At 37.2% G+C, this 17,691-nt stretch overlaps 1 long non-coding RNA gene and 1 pseudogene across 1 annotated transcript; both read right to left on the bottom strand.

Annotated features, from left to right (window-relative positions):
* Positions 1-310: 310 nt before the first annotated feature.
* Positions 311-13,286, bottom strand: LOC107980299. Its single transcript, XR_003488185.2, has 3 exons — positions 12,863-13,286; positions 3,975-4,086; positions 311-1,585 (listed from the first exon to the last, which is right to left on the bottom strand). It is a non-coding gene; the product is annotated as an uncharacterized LOC107980299 (long non-coding RNA).
* A 2,457-nt stretch (positions 13,287-15,743) lies between these two features.
* Positions 15,744-17,255, bottom strand: LOC100758966 (annotated as a pseudogene).
* Positions 17,256-17,691: the final 436 nt, after the last annotated feature.

Below are 17,691 nucleotides of genomic sequence, written 5' to 3'. Positions count from 1 at the left end.
ACCACAAAATCTTAATTCAAAATAACAAATGGCCCCTATAGAGTCTATAAACTTCCCTCTGAAACTTCACAAGACAGGCCTCCATCATCTGCTCCGCTCTCAACATTCTTAGTTTCCAGGCTCCTATAGAACATGCCACTGAGTCCTTAACACTCAATGGCTTTTCCAGCCCAAAGTTTTAAAGTCCTTCCACAATCCTTGCAAAAACAACATGAGCAGGTCTGTCACAGCAATACCCCACTATCCGGGTACCAACTTGTCTTAATTAGGGTTACTACTGCTCTGATAAAAGACCATGACCAAAAGCAACTTGGGGCATAAAGAGTTTATTTCACTCACAGTTCATGTAACAGTTCATTATCAAAAGTAGTGAGGGCAGGAACTCACACGGGGCAGAATCCTGTAGGCAGGAGCTGTTACAGAGGCCTTGGAGGGGTGCTGCTTACTGGCTTGTTCCTTAAGGCTTGCTCAGCCTGCTTTCTTATAGAACCCACAGTGGCCTGGGCCCTCTCTCATTGATCATTAGTCTTAGGCTCTATAGCCAAATCTTATGGAGGCATTTTCTCAATTGAGGCTCCCTCCTCTCTGATGACTCTAATTTGTGTCAAGTTGACATAAAAATATTCAGTACAACAAAAAATGTTATACAGACTGAATAAGTTATATTTGGAAACATCTGTATATACATATACAGGTTTCCATTTAACAATAATAAATGAATAAAGATGCCATGAATTTGAAAAAGAGTAAGAACGGATATATGGTAGGGTTTGAGAGGAGGAGAGAAATGGTGTAATTATAACATAATCCCAAATAAAAAAGAAAAATGGACATGAACGTAGAGGATGCTCTAGTTTGGGAAGATTAGCAGCAGTGGAGGGGAGGGAACAAGAGAGGTTAAGGTGTGGAGGATGAATATGATTAAAATATATTACGTACATGTATAAAGTCATAAGGAAACCCATTATTCTATATAATAAATTTGTTAATAAAATACATTGAAACTTTTTAACCAATAATTAAGGCTGTATTTTGAGAAATTCAGGTCCTTTGCCTAGTTCTTTAATGTAAATTTACATATTTCAGGTGCCACCACATACACAGGTGTAGGGCTGACCCCGTGGGCCTTGGCAACTTATATAGGGGCTTGCCCCTAAAGAAAACTCTCTTAACTATCCTACATCAACTGTTGACTGCTTGTAGCTATTCAACTAGGTGTGAGGCCTTGTAAGGCCTTCCTCCATCCATGTTAGAATGTCGACTGGTGTAGTCTTGCAGGTCTTATGCAAGCAATCATAACTTTGAGAGTCCATGGGCACACAAGCCTTGTCGTGCCCAGAAGAAAGTATTTTGTTGGCAGTACTTCCAGTTCTTCCAGTCCTCTGACTCTTAGAATCTTTGTAGCCCCCTTCCATAATGTTCTCTCAGTCTTGGGTATAGGAACCATGTTACAGATGTCCCATTTGGGGCTGGGCACTCCTCAGTTACTTATTCTCTCCACTTCGACCAGTTCTGGTCCTCAGTAATAGCTTTCATATGTTGCAAAAAGAAGCTTCTTTGATGAGGGAGAGGTCTTCACTCATCTCTGCATATAAGAATAAGTATTTATGAGACAGACACCATATCAATTTAGCAAAATGGTAGTACTAGGTTTTCCTCTAGGGTCTTTGAGCCCTCCAGCTATGGGCTCTTGGTTACCAGTACCAAGAGTACCAAGGTATGTTCTTTCTCCTATCCAGTGAAATCTGAGTATAATCAGACAGGTATTGGTTATCCCAAAGATATTAGTGCAACTGATGGACAGCTTACATAGTACTATCCACCATTCTGAGAGATAGCCATTATCAGGGAGACTTTCAGGTCAGTCTCAGCTTGATTTCTCCAACTCCGATAACCAATGTGTCTCTTCAGCAATATCATCTTACCCTCAAGTTTTGGCAGGTCACCAAGACCAATAACAATAGTGTATTATTATTTGGGGTGGGGGTTTCTTGGATTTCCCTGATGAACAACTTGAAGGAAGATGTCCCTTTCCTGGCACTGTACTTTATGTTTGATAGGCTATGCCTTCCAGTGGGGAGCATTATTCCCCTCCAGGTGGGATGACTCCAATTAAACTACATTTGTTAAGAGAGCTTATAAAATAGTAGTTTTCCCTGTAGTTTTCAAAATTGATACGGTATGTGTAATATTGCTTGGATGAGTCTAAATGTCTTAGAACAGCATTACAGAAGTGTTGATACAACAGTGAGATTCATCATCTCCACATAATACACTGGAAAATGATCAGTTATGCAGAATGATTTGGCAAACTAAAGCTCCATGTATCTGCACCATTCAATGTCCTGCCAGTGACAGATGCAGCTTTTCCTTTGCTTGGGAGATTGAACATTCAGTACTGCAACTCCTCATGAATTTGAAATAGATTAACAAAATATCTTTTCTTCTTTTATCAAGACTGGAATTTGTTGTTCAAACCCATCCTAAAGAATCAAAGGAAATAAGATACATTTTCTTCTTTTATTTTGTACTCTACTGAGAAACAGTTTCTTTCACAGAAAAAGTGGAGAACCACAACTCTTAAGTAATCAAGATGAGCTCTTGAGGAGCAAAAAGCTCCTGAAGTCTAAAAAGCAGTGAATCTAGCACACTGTGAACCACTCACAAGTGTATTTGATCAATCCTTTGAAAAAATAGCTGCCTATGTGTAGTTGATGACGATCACTCCCTGAAAAAGTAAAACCCCTAATAAAGACGTGTCATTTGAAATAGTACAAAAAGTCAAAGTAAAAAAAAAATCACTGTTGCTTTAAAAATCGTTACCATTCTCATTTTCCAAAAGATAAGTTTTCTCATGGTCACCTTGGAGGCCTGGAAATGATGAAGTCAAGAAGTTCAACTATAGCAGTCTATCTGGTAAGACCAGTTTGTTGGATTATTGCAGTGATAGTTAAATATTCTTATATGGTACTTGTGTGTGTGTGTGTGTGTGTGTGTGTGTGTGTGTGTGATGAATTTGTTTGTATACATAATTGTGCATGTTTGTTGGGTCCAGCAACTGACATCAGATATCCGCATCTATTGCCTCCATCTTACTTTTTGTGACAGACTTCTCAAAGAATCTGGTTTTCTTTATTTTGGCTAAGCTGGCTTGCCAGAGAATCCCCCAAGATCTTTCTGTGCCCACCCCTCTAACCCTGAAGTTACAGATGCATCAACCACACCTGAGTTTTATTCAGGTTCTTAGGATCTGAACTCAGGTCATCACAGTTGTTCAGCTAGCACTTTGTCCACTTAGCCATCTCTCTATCCCACAACTTACTTGTTCTTCAGAAATAATACTATCAGGTAGTCATTGCCACAATAATGCTCCAAAAGAATCACCTACATAAATTCAAAGACACTCAACAGTGTTGTTTCTAACTCCAATATCTACAGAGTAGCCACGTTTCACTGATAGAAGCTGGGTTCAGGTCTCTATTCATGGCAATAAACTAGGTCCAACTCTGTTCCACATGGCTCTGCCCTTGATGCCTGAAACACATTCTTCTCATGCTGAGAAGTGTAATTCAAAGGCAGCAAAACAAATGATATGAACACATTTTGAATATTTTCTTGAATCATTTTCATTAACACCTCTAGGCTAGGGAACTTCCTCTCTCCTATTTTATTCAATGTTGGGAACTACAAATTAAACTGACAATAGACTGATAAAGAAGAAAAAAAGAACACAAATTTTGTTAATTTTTCATTTGTAAGTACACAAGAACTTCATAGAAAATAAGTGAAAACCCAAAAAGTAACTGATGCAGAAGCTCTTATAGCAGTTAAATAATAGGCAATAAATTATGGAGAAGAGATAAGACAAGGAAAAGAGCAATTGGTCTCCAGTAAATTGTGAGAGCATGCCTAGGAACTATCTGAGGGAAACAAATAAGGAGAAGGGTTAATCAGTAAAGTTTATTAATACTGACTCATCTCAGCACTGGCTCTCTATCTCCAGCAATAAGTGTCATATAGATATCCCGCAGTCACTTATTCTCTGTACTTTGATCAGTTGTGGTTCTCTGTAATAGCCTCCATCTGCTGCAAAAAAAAGAGAAAGAAACACCATTGAAAAAGTGAGATATAGGAAGGTAGCTGGATTTTACAACACCCTCACAGAGAAAAAATTTGATCCAAAATTTTAGTCAGCTCAGGGAAGAGCAAAAAACTTTGCCTACAACTGTTGATTCTTTTTTTTTCTTTATTAGAAATAAATTTTTCATACAATATATTCTGAATACAGTTTTCTCTCCAACTGTTGATTCTTAATTGCCTTCTAGTCAAAATAATTCCATGCTATTGTAGAATATTAAACCCATTTACTTCCTGTTTACCTAAACAAATTTATTGCCAACTCAAAAATTAAACATTAAAGAACTAAGACTATTGATTCAATCCACTGAGTAGGCCAGGTTAAAATAAGTTATAAGTAAAAAGAAGTTATAAGAGTTAGTGGAACAAGCCTAAGCTAGGGCTGAGCATTCATACCTAATAATAAGTCTCCATGTCTTTATTTGGGAGCTGGTTGGTGATGGCCCAAACAAAGCTTGCTACATAACTCCTAAAACAATATTGGCTATTGCTGTTGCCCTTGGTTACCAATCAGAGATTGAAGGTAAGTCCCTATTGCTGAAGATACCAAACAAACACTTAGGACACAGAACTCAGTGATTTTAGCTGTTCTATTCTGAAAGCCAGTTTCCTGTGGTCTAATTTTGATAGTACCAGAAAGTACTATGCAAGCTGCTAAGTGAGGGGAAGTAATCAATAGTCTTATCCAGCTCTGATACCTGTGAACAACAACCATGAACAGCATGGCAAGATATTCCTAATGGTGCAATAGTGGTATTCATATGGTAACCAACAGCTGTCTGATTCGACTTAAGGCCCCACTCAACAGGAGGAAAATATACCTGGTCCCAGAAACCTGGCTAACTACCTAAGGCTAATGATGATTACTAAGTAATTACAAAAGACTTGATCTTTCTTGGTCTGAGTTACTTCACTCAGTATTATGTTTTCCAGCTCCATCCGTTTATCTACAAATTTCATAATTTTAATTTTTCTTTATAACTGAATAAAATTTTAGTGTGTCTAGATGCCATATTTTCACTATCCGTTCATCATCTGATGGACTCCTTAGCTGTTCCACTAGTTTCTGTGAATAGAGCAGCTATGAACATGTCTCTGTAGTAGAAATTAGGGTCCTTTGGATATATGACCAAGAATGGTATATCTGAAAGATTTTAATAATTGGCTTATACTAGAGAAATGAGACACTTAAATTTATCAGTAATTACTGTAGCATCTTACTCTTTTATGTTTTTTTTTCTTTTTCCCTTTTTATTAAATATATTTTATATTTATTATATATTAATTATTAATAATTAATAATAAAATAGTAATATATTTTATTAAAAATATATTCTTTTCTCATACAATATATCCTGATTACAGCTTCCCCTTCCTCTATTCCTCCCAGTTCTTCTCAACCACCCTCTCATCCAGATCCACTTCCTTTTCGTCTCTCATTAGAAAAGATCAGGCTTCTAAGAGATAACAACAAAACATGACAAAATAAAATATAACAAGATGAAGACAAAATATTCACAATGAAGTTGGACAATGGGAAAAAGCCTCAAGAGCAGGCACAAGAATCAGAGATGCACTCATTGACACACTCAGGAGTCTCATAAAAATACTAAACTTAAACCTATAATGTAATTGGAATTTTCTTTAGGTCTCTAACCAGCTCCCAAATAAAGACACGGAGACTTATTAATTATTAATGCTTGGCCTTAGCTTAGGCTTGTCCCACTAGCTCTTTTAACTTAACCTATTTCTATCCATCTATGTTTTAACTCAGGGTTTTTTAACCTTTCATTTCATTCTGTATGTCCCACTTTCCTGCTTCCTCCGTGTGTGGCTAGCTAACCCCTGACATCTTCCTGCCATTTCCTTTCATTTCTCCTTTCTATCTCAAGCCTAAATTCCTCCGCCTACTTATTCTCCCTGCCCAGAAGTTCTGCCTATACCTCCTCCCTCATTATTGGCCATTCAGATTTTTTATTAGACCAATCAGGTGCCTTAAACAGGCAAAGGTAAAACTGCAACACATTTTACATCGTTAAATGCAACACATCTTTGCATAGTTAAACAAATATTCCACAACACTATAATATATACAGAGGACCTGGTGCAGACCCACGTAGGCCCTGTGCTTGCTATTTCAGTCTCTGTGAGTTCACTTGAACTTTGATCATGTTGATTCAGAGGGCCTTATTCTCCTAGTGTCCTCCATCCCCTCTGACACTTAACTCTTTCTGCCTTCTCTTCTGAAGGGTTCCCTGTGATCTAAGGGGAATGACATCCCATTTAGAACTGTGTGTTCCAAGGTATCTCTGTGTGTGTGGTGCAATCTCTGGTTGTGTGTCTCTGTGTTTGTTCCCACCTGTTGCAGGATGAAGCTTCTCTAACCATCTTAATTTTGAGATTTTAAACATATATTTTAACTGAGGATACAATTCAAATATATCAACATCTGCTGTGAGTCAACTTTAACCCACCTCAAAAATATGTTAAAGTCCTAACTCCCAGGACCCATTACATGAGTTTATTTGGAAATAGGGTCTTTGCAGATGACGAAGTGAAGATGAGGCCATTATGATGATTCTTAGTTCATTATAAGTGGTTAATTTTTAAAAACGAAAATTTGAACACAGAGATAAACACCAATAGAGAAAAGATGATCTAAAGATGCAAGGAAGTTTCTCTACAAGCCAAGACTTACAGCCTGGAAGCCAGGAGCTAGGAAACAGCCATGGGGCTGATTCTTCCTCATAGTACTTAGAATTAATTCTGACAACATAATTTTGGAATTCTAATTTACACAACTGTAAGACAACATATTTCTGCCAATTTGGGCCATCCAGTTTGGGAAGATATGTTAGAGAACCACCAGGACACTGATACTGCACCAAATTTAAGGAGCTAATTGTATTTTTTTAAGTTGCCAGAGAAGCTAAATATTAAGAATAAGTCCAAATAGTGTGCCTATTTTATTTTACTGTTATGGTCACTATACTAAATGGTAACATAATTGATCACATAGTCAAGGATCCCAGAAATGAGCCTGAAATATGTATTTGACTATTTAGGAGTTCCAAAGGGCAAAGACAAAGTCAGTTTGAAGCAAGTATTAAAGAAGAAGCTACTGAAGCCTCATTTATAACCACTTAATATGCTATATACTTTCATGTCTTTATTTTGAGTGTGCTATGATTCTCCTATATTCCTGTTAGAAGGAAAACACTGTGAGGGTGAGGGTGTTACCTATTTTGCTCACCAATATCACTAATGGTATAAGTATGCCTTGCATTTAACAGGTATTAAGTCATTATTTTTCCAAATAATGAAATTAATCTCCAAGCAAGAGTCAAATAGTTTAAAAAATACTCTTAATTTGGCTACAGTTTTTTGTTGTTGTTGTTGTGTATTCCCTTCCTCATTTGAACCACAACTGATTAACACGGTTTGGTTTTTGGTCCTCCTCAAAGGAAACATTGTAACAGGAAAATATTCTCCTTTGCCAGTTCCACAGTCATGAACTGCAGGACCAGTTCCCCCATAAGGAAACTCCCAAGAGAGTCAATTATTTCAGTAATGATCTCAGCCTGCAATATTCCTGGGGGGATTATTTCAAAGGGACACCAAAGTTTCAAGTTAAAGTTGGGAATTCATAGACCCTGAAGCCAGATTAGACCTGGTTGATGGAACACTAACTGATAGCAATTAAAAATGTCTATGTCACAGGTTCTTCCCATGAAATTATTATTGCTTCCTTCACAGCGTGCTGTACTTTTTAAGTGGATGTATATGAAGCTCCAAGAATTGTGTTTGGCAATGCAAAAAAAAAAAAAAACCTATCTGATCACAAATCAAAAGAATACTACTATTATTGCCCATGGAAGGAAAAAAGAGTTCTGGCAAGACAAAATATATGCCAACAATGAGTTTCTGGGAGTTTACTGTATGATTTCTGGCTTTACCTAAAACTGTCGTAGGCAAAATCATTGGCACTGTTTGCTTCAGAGGTCGGAGTAAAGTTGAGTTTTTTTCCAGTCTCTGGAGACTGCATTGAGATCATTCTGTGTTGAATGATAGCATTAGCTGAAGCAGTATTTAGCAGTTCAACACACGGCTGAGAAAATCATGGGGAGAATTAGATGATAGCATTTCAAGGGGAAAATTGCCAATGAACAAAAACAGTGAGAAGGAAGTGTTGCCCCGGGTTTAGCTGTAGTGGTTTTTTGTTTTTGTTTTTGTTTTTTAATTTTTGGTTTTTTGTGTGTGTGTTTTGTTTTGTTTTATTTTGTTTTGAGACAGGGTTTCTCTGTGTAGCTTTGGAGCCTGTCCTGGAACTTGCTCTGTAGACCAGGCTGGCCTCGAACTCACAGAGATCTGCCTGCCTCTGCCTCTGCGCCACCACTGCCGTGCAGCTGTAGTGTTTTTAAAGAGGCAAAGTCAGTCCTGTTGTTTGCAGTGTGTATTCTGAGAGGCAGCTCTTTACCTCCAAGCAGTGCTGTAACAGTTGAAGTCTTTAGCCTTTGAAAGCTGAGAATTGCTAAAAGGCAAGTTGAACTAACAAATACTTAGCTCTTCATTTGTCATTTCTTTCACTCAGAGTCTGTGGTGCAAATCCTGCCTGGTGCCAGAACAAGGAATTACACTAAGTTACATTGCAGGTGTTTTCTGCTATGGGAATTCCAAGGGGAAATGGCCTATAAACCCTGACTCCCCCCTTTTGTCATAAGGAAACTGAATCCTACATACTGACAATAATATGGGTGATAATTATCCAGTCTGAGGATGATCCAGTTCTCCCCACTGCTCACATGTGGCATTTTAACCATTTTATAAGGCTTCATAGAGGTTATGCACTGGCCCAGACTATGAAATTCCAATGAACACATTCTGGTACTTATCAACAGCTTCAAAGGGGTGCTTAACAGAGGTTACTTCTTGAATTCTTCTTTGATCCATTTATGAACTGAGATGTGACTGTTATCACCAAAAGTCAGATGTGGTGGTTTTACATGTGACTCCCCTGAACCCTAACTATTGAAAGCAGTTTAGGCCTAAGCATTAAAGGAACTCAGCTATCACCAGCAATATCACATTAGGAAATAGGAAATGTTGGTGTCTTCAGTTTCCTTTCCCTCTAGCACCTCATTAAAAAGAAGTAGCCTATGGAGTAACTGTAGCATAGATGTGGCACCTAAGAAGCACCAGATTAACATTCATTCATTCACATTCACAGGTGCAGTCTGTGTTCTTCTCCCCAAGCCTACCATCTAATCTTGCTGTGAATGTTTAGCCCTTTTTGCTACATGACTTAGAAGTCATGCTACTATCTTGCTACTATCAAGACCACCACTTTCTCAGCTCCAATCTTGCTTTCTGTGTCATTTAAATTCAACCTGGTTTATATATTATTTCTTCTTAAGAACAGGCTCGTTGTTTTCTGACCCACCACCAAGTAATCCAATAATTGGATTAGGCATCCACAGAGAAATAGCACTAATAGTATTGTGGAGATATCTAAGGTAAGACTTACAGGGATTGCTTCATGTGGTTTTGGAATTTGAGCAGTTCCCTGACATACTATCTGCATGCTGAATAACAAGGAGTACTGGTGATAGAATTCCATCCTATTCTGAAGCCTCAGAAACAAGGGAGAGGAAAGGAATCATGGTAAAAGTACCACAGTCTGAAAGAATGAGGACTGGGAACTTTAACATCCAAACGTAGATCAAGACAAATGATCCACTACAAGAAGAAAACGACCATTTCCCATTCCTCTGCCTTTTTCTTCTATCTGTCTGGGCCCCCATCAAATTGGATGTTACACATGCATACTAGTGACGCAAGACCTTCTTTACTGGATCTACTGACTCAAGTGCTAATCTGTTTAGGATGTACCTTCACAGGCACACTAAGCTATAATGTTTTGCCAGCTATCTGGGCATCCCTTACCTCAGGCAAGTTAATGTATAAAATTATCTGCACATAAATTAATTTGCATTAAGTTAAAAAAAAAACAATGGTTAGAAGCCAGTAGTAAAGAAGGTGTTACTACAAGTCAGTGAAGTTAAAGTGCCTATTAGACAAGAGTTTCTTTGAAAACATGGGAAAGGGAACTGGGAAGAAATTGGATTCATAAAACTTAACAAGATTTAAAGAATTATATATAGTAATGTTTTGAAAATTACATATATATTTACTGAATATACTAGCCAATATGCTATACTCAAAGAGAACACAAATATTAGTTTTTAGTGATGCAGATCAAGGCATCATTTAGAAAAAGAATTTTTACAACGAGATAAAATTGTTTTAATCACCTTAAAAGCATCAAATAGCTAAACTCAAAGACTAAACTGTGAAGGACTATCCAGAGAGTAAAGTGGAAATGTAGTGCCAAGCTATTTCTGCCCAGAGTGCATTTGCTTAAATCACTCTATACACTTAGGGCTTGGTTCAGAAGAGATAGATATGAAGACCCAGGGTCAGTCAAGTGTAGGAAGCATTATATGAAAATTCAAAACAACAAGAAAAAGACAAGATTCTAAAAGGATTGGGGTCAGAATTGCATAACCTTTTATAACAAGAGATTCTGGAAGACCATGAAGTAGTGTCTTCAAAATGCAAAGGGGAAAATTATTTTTCAATTAACAGTTTGAAAGAGAACTCTGAATGCAGCAAAATTAAAAATCAACTATGTATTTAGAATTATGTCTTTTCGGTCACTTCATTGCTCATGTTCCTTTTCTTGGAAATTTACAGGGAAATGTTTCTTAGAAATATTTTCTAACAAAAAGAAACTAAAAGAAAAAGAGAATCTATGAGACAATAGGTAGAACACAGTAGGAGGACACTCTGATCAACTGTACAAGGGACCTAAAAATTCACCAACAGAACAAGATGATGGCCTGCAGGAGGAAAATCCACAGCAGGAGTAGCAATAGCCATTTTTTCTGTTTAGAATATAATTATATATACTTATATAGATATATAGCAGATCTAATAGAGCATATAGAAAAAATAAAGTTTCACAGAGAAGCACTGTCTCTAAAAACCAATAAGTAAATAAATAAAGTTTGAAGGTGACAAAACTGATCAATTGTAACTTTAAGAGAAACAACCAGCCATATAAAGAAAGACAGCAACAGACATAATTTGGCTTAGTGGTAAACAATGTTGAAATAATCATAATAATGTAAATACTCCTGAGTTATGAAAATAGTAACAAAATTATATGCAAATTATGGAAGGTTGCGTGTATAGGATATATATATATATATATATAATATATATATATATGCTTATGTGAATGAAAGGGCAAAATTCTCATTTACCATAGCAAGACAGACATGTATAGACATATACAAAGCAATGAATTTTTTAAAAAATCTTTGTCTTAGAAATTTCATTTTATTTTTTGTTTGTTTCTTGTTTGTTTGTTTGCTTGGTTGGTTGAGGGTTTTTTTTTTTTTTTGAGACAGAGTTTCTCTGTACATCCCTAGCTATCCTGGAACTTGCTCTGTAGACCAAGCTGGCTTTGTACTCAGAGAGATCTGTTTGTCTCTGTTTCCTGAGTGCTGATATTAAAGGCGTATGTCACCACTGCCTGGCACATGTTGTTATTTTTAATAGTATTTTATTAATTCCTTAAGAATTTCATAGTGTATTTTGATCATATTCACCTCCATCTCCAAACTCCTCCCAATCCATCCTCACCTTCCCCAATCACCTGAATTCAAGTCTTTTGGGTTTTTTTTATCCTATGGAGTATAATTTGTGTTGCCCAAATACTTTTGAATATGGGGCCACCCTCTGAAGTGTAGTCAATCTACCAGGGTTCACACTCTTAAAGAAAACTGACTCTTTCTCTTCCAGAAAAATCTTTTTTTAAATTATAAGTACAGGACATCAGAAATAGCTGTAATTGTTGGAAGTGATCACCCCTGGAGAGAAAAAGATAAAGTATGCAGATTTTTTTCTTTTTTCATTATAAACCTTTTAGTAGTCTTTCTTTTATAAACTATGTGGGTGCATTATGTTGAAAACAAAAACTTCATCTGAGGGCGGCTGGAGAGATGACTAAGCAGTTAAGAGTAATGGATGTTCTTGCAGAGGTCCTTGGTTCAATTCCTAGCGCCCACACAGTGGCTCACAATCATCTATAACTCCAGTTCTAGGGGATACAATGCCCTCTTCTGACCTCAGTGGGTACCAGGCTTGCAATTGGTACACAGACATGTAATCAGCATGGCCATGCACATAAAGTAAATAAATACTTTTTAAAGTTTAATTTGAAAGTAATCCAAAAGAAAAATAGCTATACTCTATTTCAACTTAGTTTCTTAAGGAATAAAAGAATTACATATAATACATTCCAGAAATTGATGAGTTCTATGATTGGAGGGAGATTCATTTTTCTTTTACTTTCTGTTTCTTGTTTTAGGTAGGCAATGGTAGCAGAGAAACTATATAGTATAAATAAATATTGAACATTCTTCTAAGTTGTATATTTAATTATTGCATGGAATCATGACAATAACTTAATTAGTAAAATTTGTCACCCTTTGTGACAAAGGGAGAAACTATGACTCAGAAAGATGACATGACTTGTCCATGCCCACAAAGCTAAGAAATGACAGAGCTATGATTCAATATGGATTTCTAGATTGATCTGTCTCTGAAGTCTATGCCTTTGCCATCCATGCCAACCCTAGTCTCAGAAACACAGCCCCACCTTATGTTCTCCAAAGCTTCTCCCAAAGGCTCATCACAATCCATTTCTCCTGTCAGGTCCTGTAATTTCTTCTTGATCACACCTTAAAGTTAAGTATATTTTCAGTCACGTATTAAGGGGACAAAATAACTCTAAGAAACACTTTCAAATTGTTCGGTTTTGTTTGTACTTTCCAAAGAGTTCCTTCCAGTGCTCTTACTGATGGTATTGCTATGAGAGGATACCGTCAAACCAAACATGGCTGGAGGAAGGCAGAGAAAGCAGTTAAGGAAGACAGGCCAGGCTCCAACTGCCACGTAGGGCTTGTCCCAGTGTCATCTCTTCTTTCTTTGTACTCACCCCTGAAACCCCAGTAATCACATTCTAACCGCATCATACCATGTGAAATTATATCATGTCTTAAGAGCCCTTGACTGTATACTCTCACTTCTTCCCCACTGCTCATCTTATAGAATCTCCAGGATAGTGTCTTTCCTAACCCATCCAGGTAGAAGCAAGCACTTCTCCTTTGACTTCTATATCAGAATCTATATATACTTACAATCTTGTCTATTTCTGACTTAACAAGCTATATGCCTCCTAATGGTGCGTGTGTGCATCTCTGCATCAGTAAATACTTGTGTGTGTGACTATTAATTTTCTTTCATAAAGGAAATGTCATGGGATAAATATCATTAAAGAATATTCATACAGCATGCTAGCCATAATGATCCTTGGGGGCTGAATCATGTGCTGTTCATTCTTCTGTGTTTCTAAAATTTCTGTAATGAACATGTACTACTTTGGTAACTAGGAAAAGATATCATCAGATAACTTGACTGCATTCAAATAAAGACCTCCTGTTCATCTGAGATATAATTTCAACAGTAAGAAAGGAAATCTGCAAGTGTTATTGTGCCATACAGAAATGGAACTCCCACGGATCAATAAGGAAGCAACACATAAAACAATACAAGGTGGATTTAAGTAACAACTTTTAAAGGAGGAATTGTGAACTGATTATACTTCTCAGTGATAGAGCACTTACCTAGCATGCATGTGGCCCTGGGCTTAATCTCAAGCACTGTGGTTAATAAAAGGCAGATTGAATAACCAAAGAATATATTTCACATATATAATACTTCAATATATATTTTAAAGGGCTTACAGTCATTAGTAATTCAAAAAGTAGATATTAAAGTCTCAATGAGATATGACATCATTTTGGCAAAACAATCAAAGCCCTCCAATACGGAGTGTTACAAGGACTGAGAGAATCAGGAACTCTCACATGCTGATGCTGAAGTATAAAATGACTCAATCACCATTTTGCAAAATAATCCGGCATAATCTGCCAACATGCAGAAAAAAATATGTTTCTTTAATCAGGAATACACACAGGGAAACAGATGTACATGGACACACATAAAAATGTTCAATGGTTATAATTGCCCCAAACTAGAAATAGTCTCAACAATAGAAAGGATAAACTATGGCATTATCATACAATGAAATGTTGCATGGCAATGAAAACTCCTGTATTAGAATGGTATAACAGTATAAATGAGTCATAGAAACAGAAATACAATGTTGAGCAGAGAAAGTGCAACCAATACAAACAGTATGACTATATTATTAAAATAAAGTTCCAAGTAGTCAAAACTACCATTCTTTAGGGATGCTAAACCAGTTAATAGAACTGCAAAGAGGGCTGGAGGTGTACTTGATGGTAGACCACTTGTTTAAGATGCATGAAACTCTGTTAATTTCCATCACTGCAAAATAATTAAAATAAAATGCACTGAAATAATCAATAATGAAGACTATGATTACTATGCAAAAGCAGGATGGTAGCTGTATCTGTTAGGGAGGGAATTCAGTTATTAATGAGAAGGGGCATTTCAGAAGCTTCTGAGATACAATGAATGCTTTCTTTATATGGAAAGCAATGAACATGGATATATGCTTTATAAAATATACACATAAATATATAACTAGAAAAGTATGAATTTTATATAATTTCTCGAAGACGCCTTTTAACACTACAAAGGTCCTCCATGCTGGCAAAACATAACCATTTAAAATTGAGTATTAGTATGAAACCTAAAAGAATGATTCTAAACAAAATTGACGTGAATCCTGGAGGGCTAGAAACATCATGCTTGGCTCCTCCCCTTATTACTGCTCCTTCATCTTTATCTCCTCTAAGAAGCCATTGCCATTAACTGTTCTTTTTTATTATTAGTTCAAGTTAGGGAACAAGCTTGTTTCACATGTAAGCCCCTTCTCCCTCTCCCTCCCCTCACCCCCATCCTTGCTCCCCCACCCCCAACCTACCCATGCCATTAACTGTTCTTTTTGTTTGCTTGTTTTGTTTTGTTTGGCTGTTTATTCTTTTTTACATAAAAGTTTACCAAGAATAGAACAGTGGCTCAGAAACCACTTTTCTACATATACTCTTATATAAAATAAGTTCAAGATATAATTATACTAGGTTCTTGTACAGTACTCTATTATAACAAGAATAACAGTAGTATGTGAAAACCACACCACCACAAGGATTGAGCCACTTCGCTAGTGTAATTAACATTAGAACAATCTTGCAACATGCAAGCAAAATATTGAGAAAGCAGAGTCATGGCTGCACACCTAAGTGATTTCAGCCGTGCTTTGCACACTGTGAGACAAAATGAGAATCTTATGTAGATGGTCAGTAGCAGAAGGGCACTTGGATTGCTCCTAATAGAAACAACATGAAGAAAATTGACAACTAAGAGACAGACGATGGCCTTATGTGCATGCTGAAAATCAGATTGTGTCTCTCCTGTCCACACACTGTGCAATCTGCCGACGAGTAAAGAAATAGTGCAGGCTTCGTTCAGTGTAGTCTGGGCCCCTTGGCCTACCCAAAATCAATTCTTGGTCAATACTGCAATACCATGGGGTATGAATTTTCTCCTCTTAGTCTCCATCTTGCCATATAGATGAATTCCACAGTATGATCCTTCCCCATAATTTCACCATTGCACAGCACATCCAATTCATAAGAACTTGGAAGTTTTAGTTTTAAGCTTAGAAACTTTTTAATAGTTCCTACAGTAACTCGTGTAGAGCATCGAATGAATTTCTTCATGAGACCCTTTACTACATTATCCCCTGACTGCCCATTATTTCATAAGCAATCTAGACAGAGAGCAATTTGTGGGTCACTTCTATGGTAGTCCTCATCATCTTGGTTTTCATCACCTTCTTCATCGGCTTTAGATTTGTCAGCCTTTGAAATGTCATCTTGTCCATTTTCTTGAGGTTTATTTTTCTTCCAAAATTCCAACTCATGCTGAAGTTCTTGTTCTCATAGTCCAGGTACCAGCTTAAATATAATCTCCTCCAGTGTATTATCCAACCTCAACATTTCTAATGGATTTGTTTCATGAACTTGGTTGCCACACCTTGGACAATCATTACTGTCTTCAAAGTGCTGGACAATACAGGTTTAACAGAATGTATGGAGGCATTCTGTCACTGTTGTTGGCTTGATCAGGTATCCTTCACAGATATAACAGGTGATATAAGGGGCTGGCACAATGTTCTCGGTCGATGTCCTGAGCCATGAGCATGAACATCCAGCCTGAGCACAGACCACTGGTCATCACTCCCTTTGACAGTCCTGCTTTTGCATATAGGGTCCAACCAGACCAACTATCGCTGCCATTGAACAGAAACTTCAAAAGCCTGGCAGTTGTTCAGTCCACGGGGCTGGATATCTATCTCATCTAGTCTTCAGTATATGCTAGAATCCTGGAGAAATGGGCTGCATGCCAGCATAGGAAATGGACTTGCCAGTGAGGCAAGAGCAAGCAGGCAAAGAGCTGCCATTAACTGTTCTTGCAATTGCTAATTTCTTGCTTTAGAACAAGTTGACCTGGGATTCAACCCATACCCTAACACCAAATCTTGTCTAGAGTTTGAAATTTCTGGCCCAGGGTGCCTAAAAATCAGGCTATAACCTATTTGAAATATCAAAATCATAACAAGACCTTTATTTTAACTTCCTGGGTTGTCCTTGAAATTAGAAGACTAGGTTAGGAAATTTAGTTATAAACACCTACAGACTCTAGGAAACATTCCATTACTTGCCTCTTTCAGGTTTCGGTAGCCACAATCATTCCCTGGTTTATGACTGCATTGCACCAATATCTTCCTATATCTTCATTTTACTATCTCCTCTATGTGTGTCAAATCTCCCTATGTCCCCTTTGAGGAAGTTTGCAATGGCATTCAGTGACCATCCAGGTAGTCTTGGTTGATTCCTTTTTCTCTTTAATTATAATTTTTCCATTCATTTATAAAGTAGCAGGTTTCTGCAGCCATTTTCATGCACACTTAGTTTTGGGTGACCCTCACCTCACCTCATCTTCTCCCCTACCTCTCAATTCTCCATTGCTGCTTAAACCCTTCTACCTCCAGTATTACTTCTTCCACTTTCAAATCTTATGTGTTCTATTACCCTCCCTGTATTACCATCCCTCCCCCTTTAAAGCCTCTTCTTTCTATCACTGACCAATTCCTAGTTTCCTGCCACAATACATAAACCTACATTAAATATAAATATATTAAAAATTGAAGCTAGGCTACATGCATGAGAGAAAACATATGATATTTGTCTTTCAGAGCCTGTGTTACCTCACACTTAAAACATTTTCCTAATATGACCAAGGAGTTAGAGCCTGGTACCTTTAGGACCACGATTCAGTACCACTACAGTATACAAATATAAAGCCATCCATGCCCAGTGACACTGTCCTGCTGCTTACTATCCCAACAAGTCACCCAGTTTTCTTGCAGTGTAT

This window comes from Cricetulus griseus, chromosome X (assembly GCF_003668045.3).
Source record: "Cricetulus griseus strain 17A/GY chromosome X, alternate assembly CriGri-PICRH-1.0, whole genome shotgun sequence".
Classification (NCBI taxonomy): Eukaryota; Metazoa; Chordata; class Mammalia; order Rodentia; family Cricetidae; genus Cricetulus; species Cricetulus griseus.
This window is presented reverse-complemented; position numbering and strand designations above follow the sequence as displayed.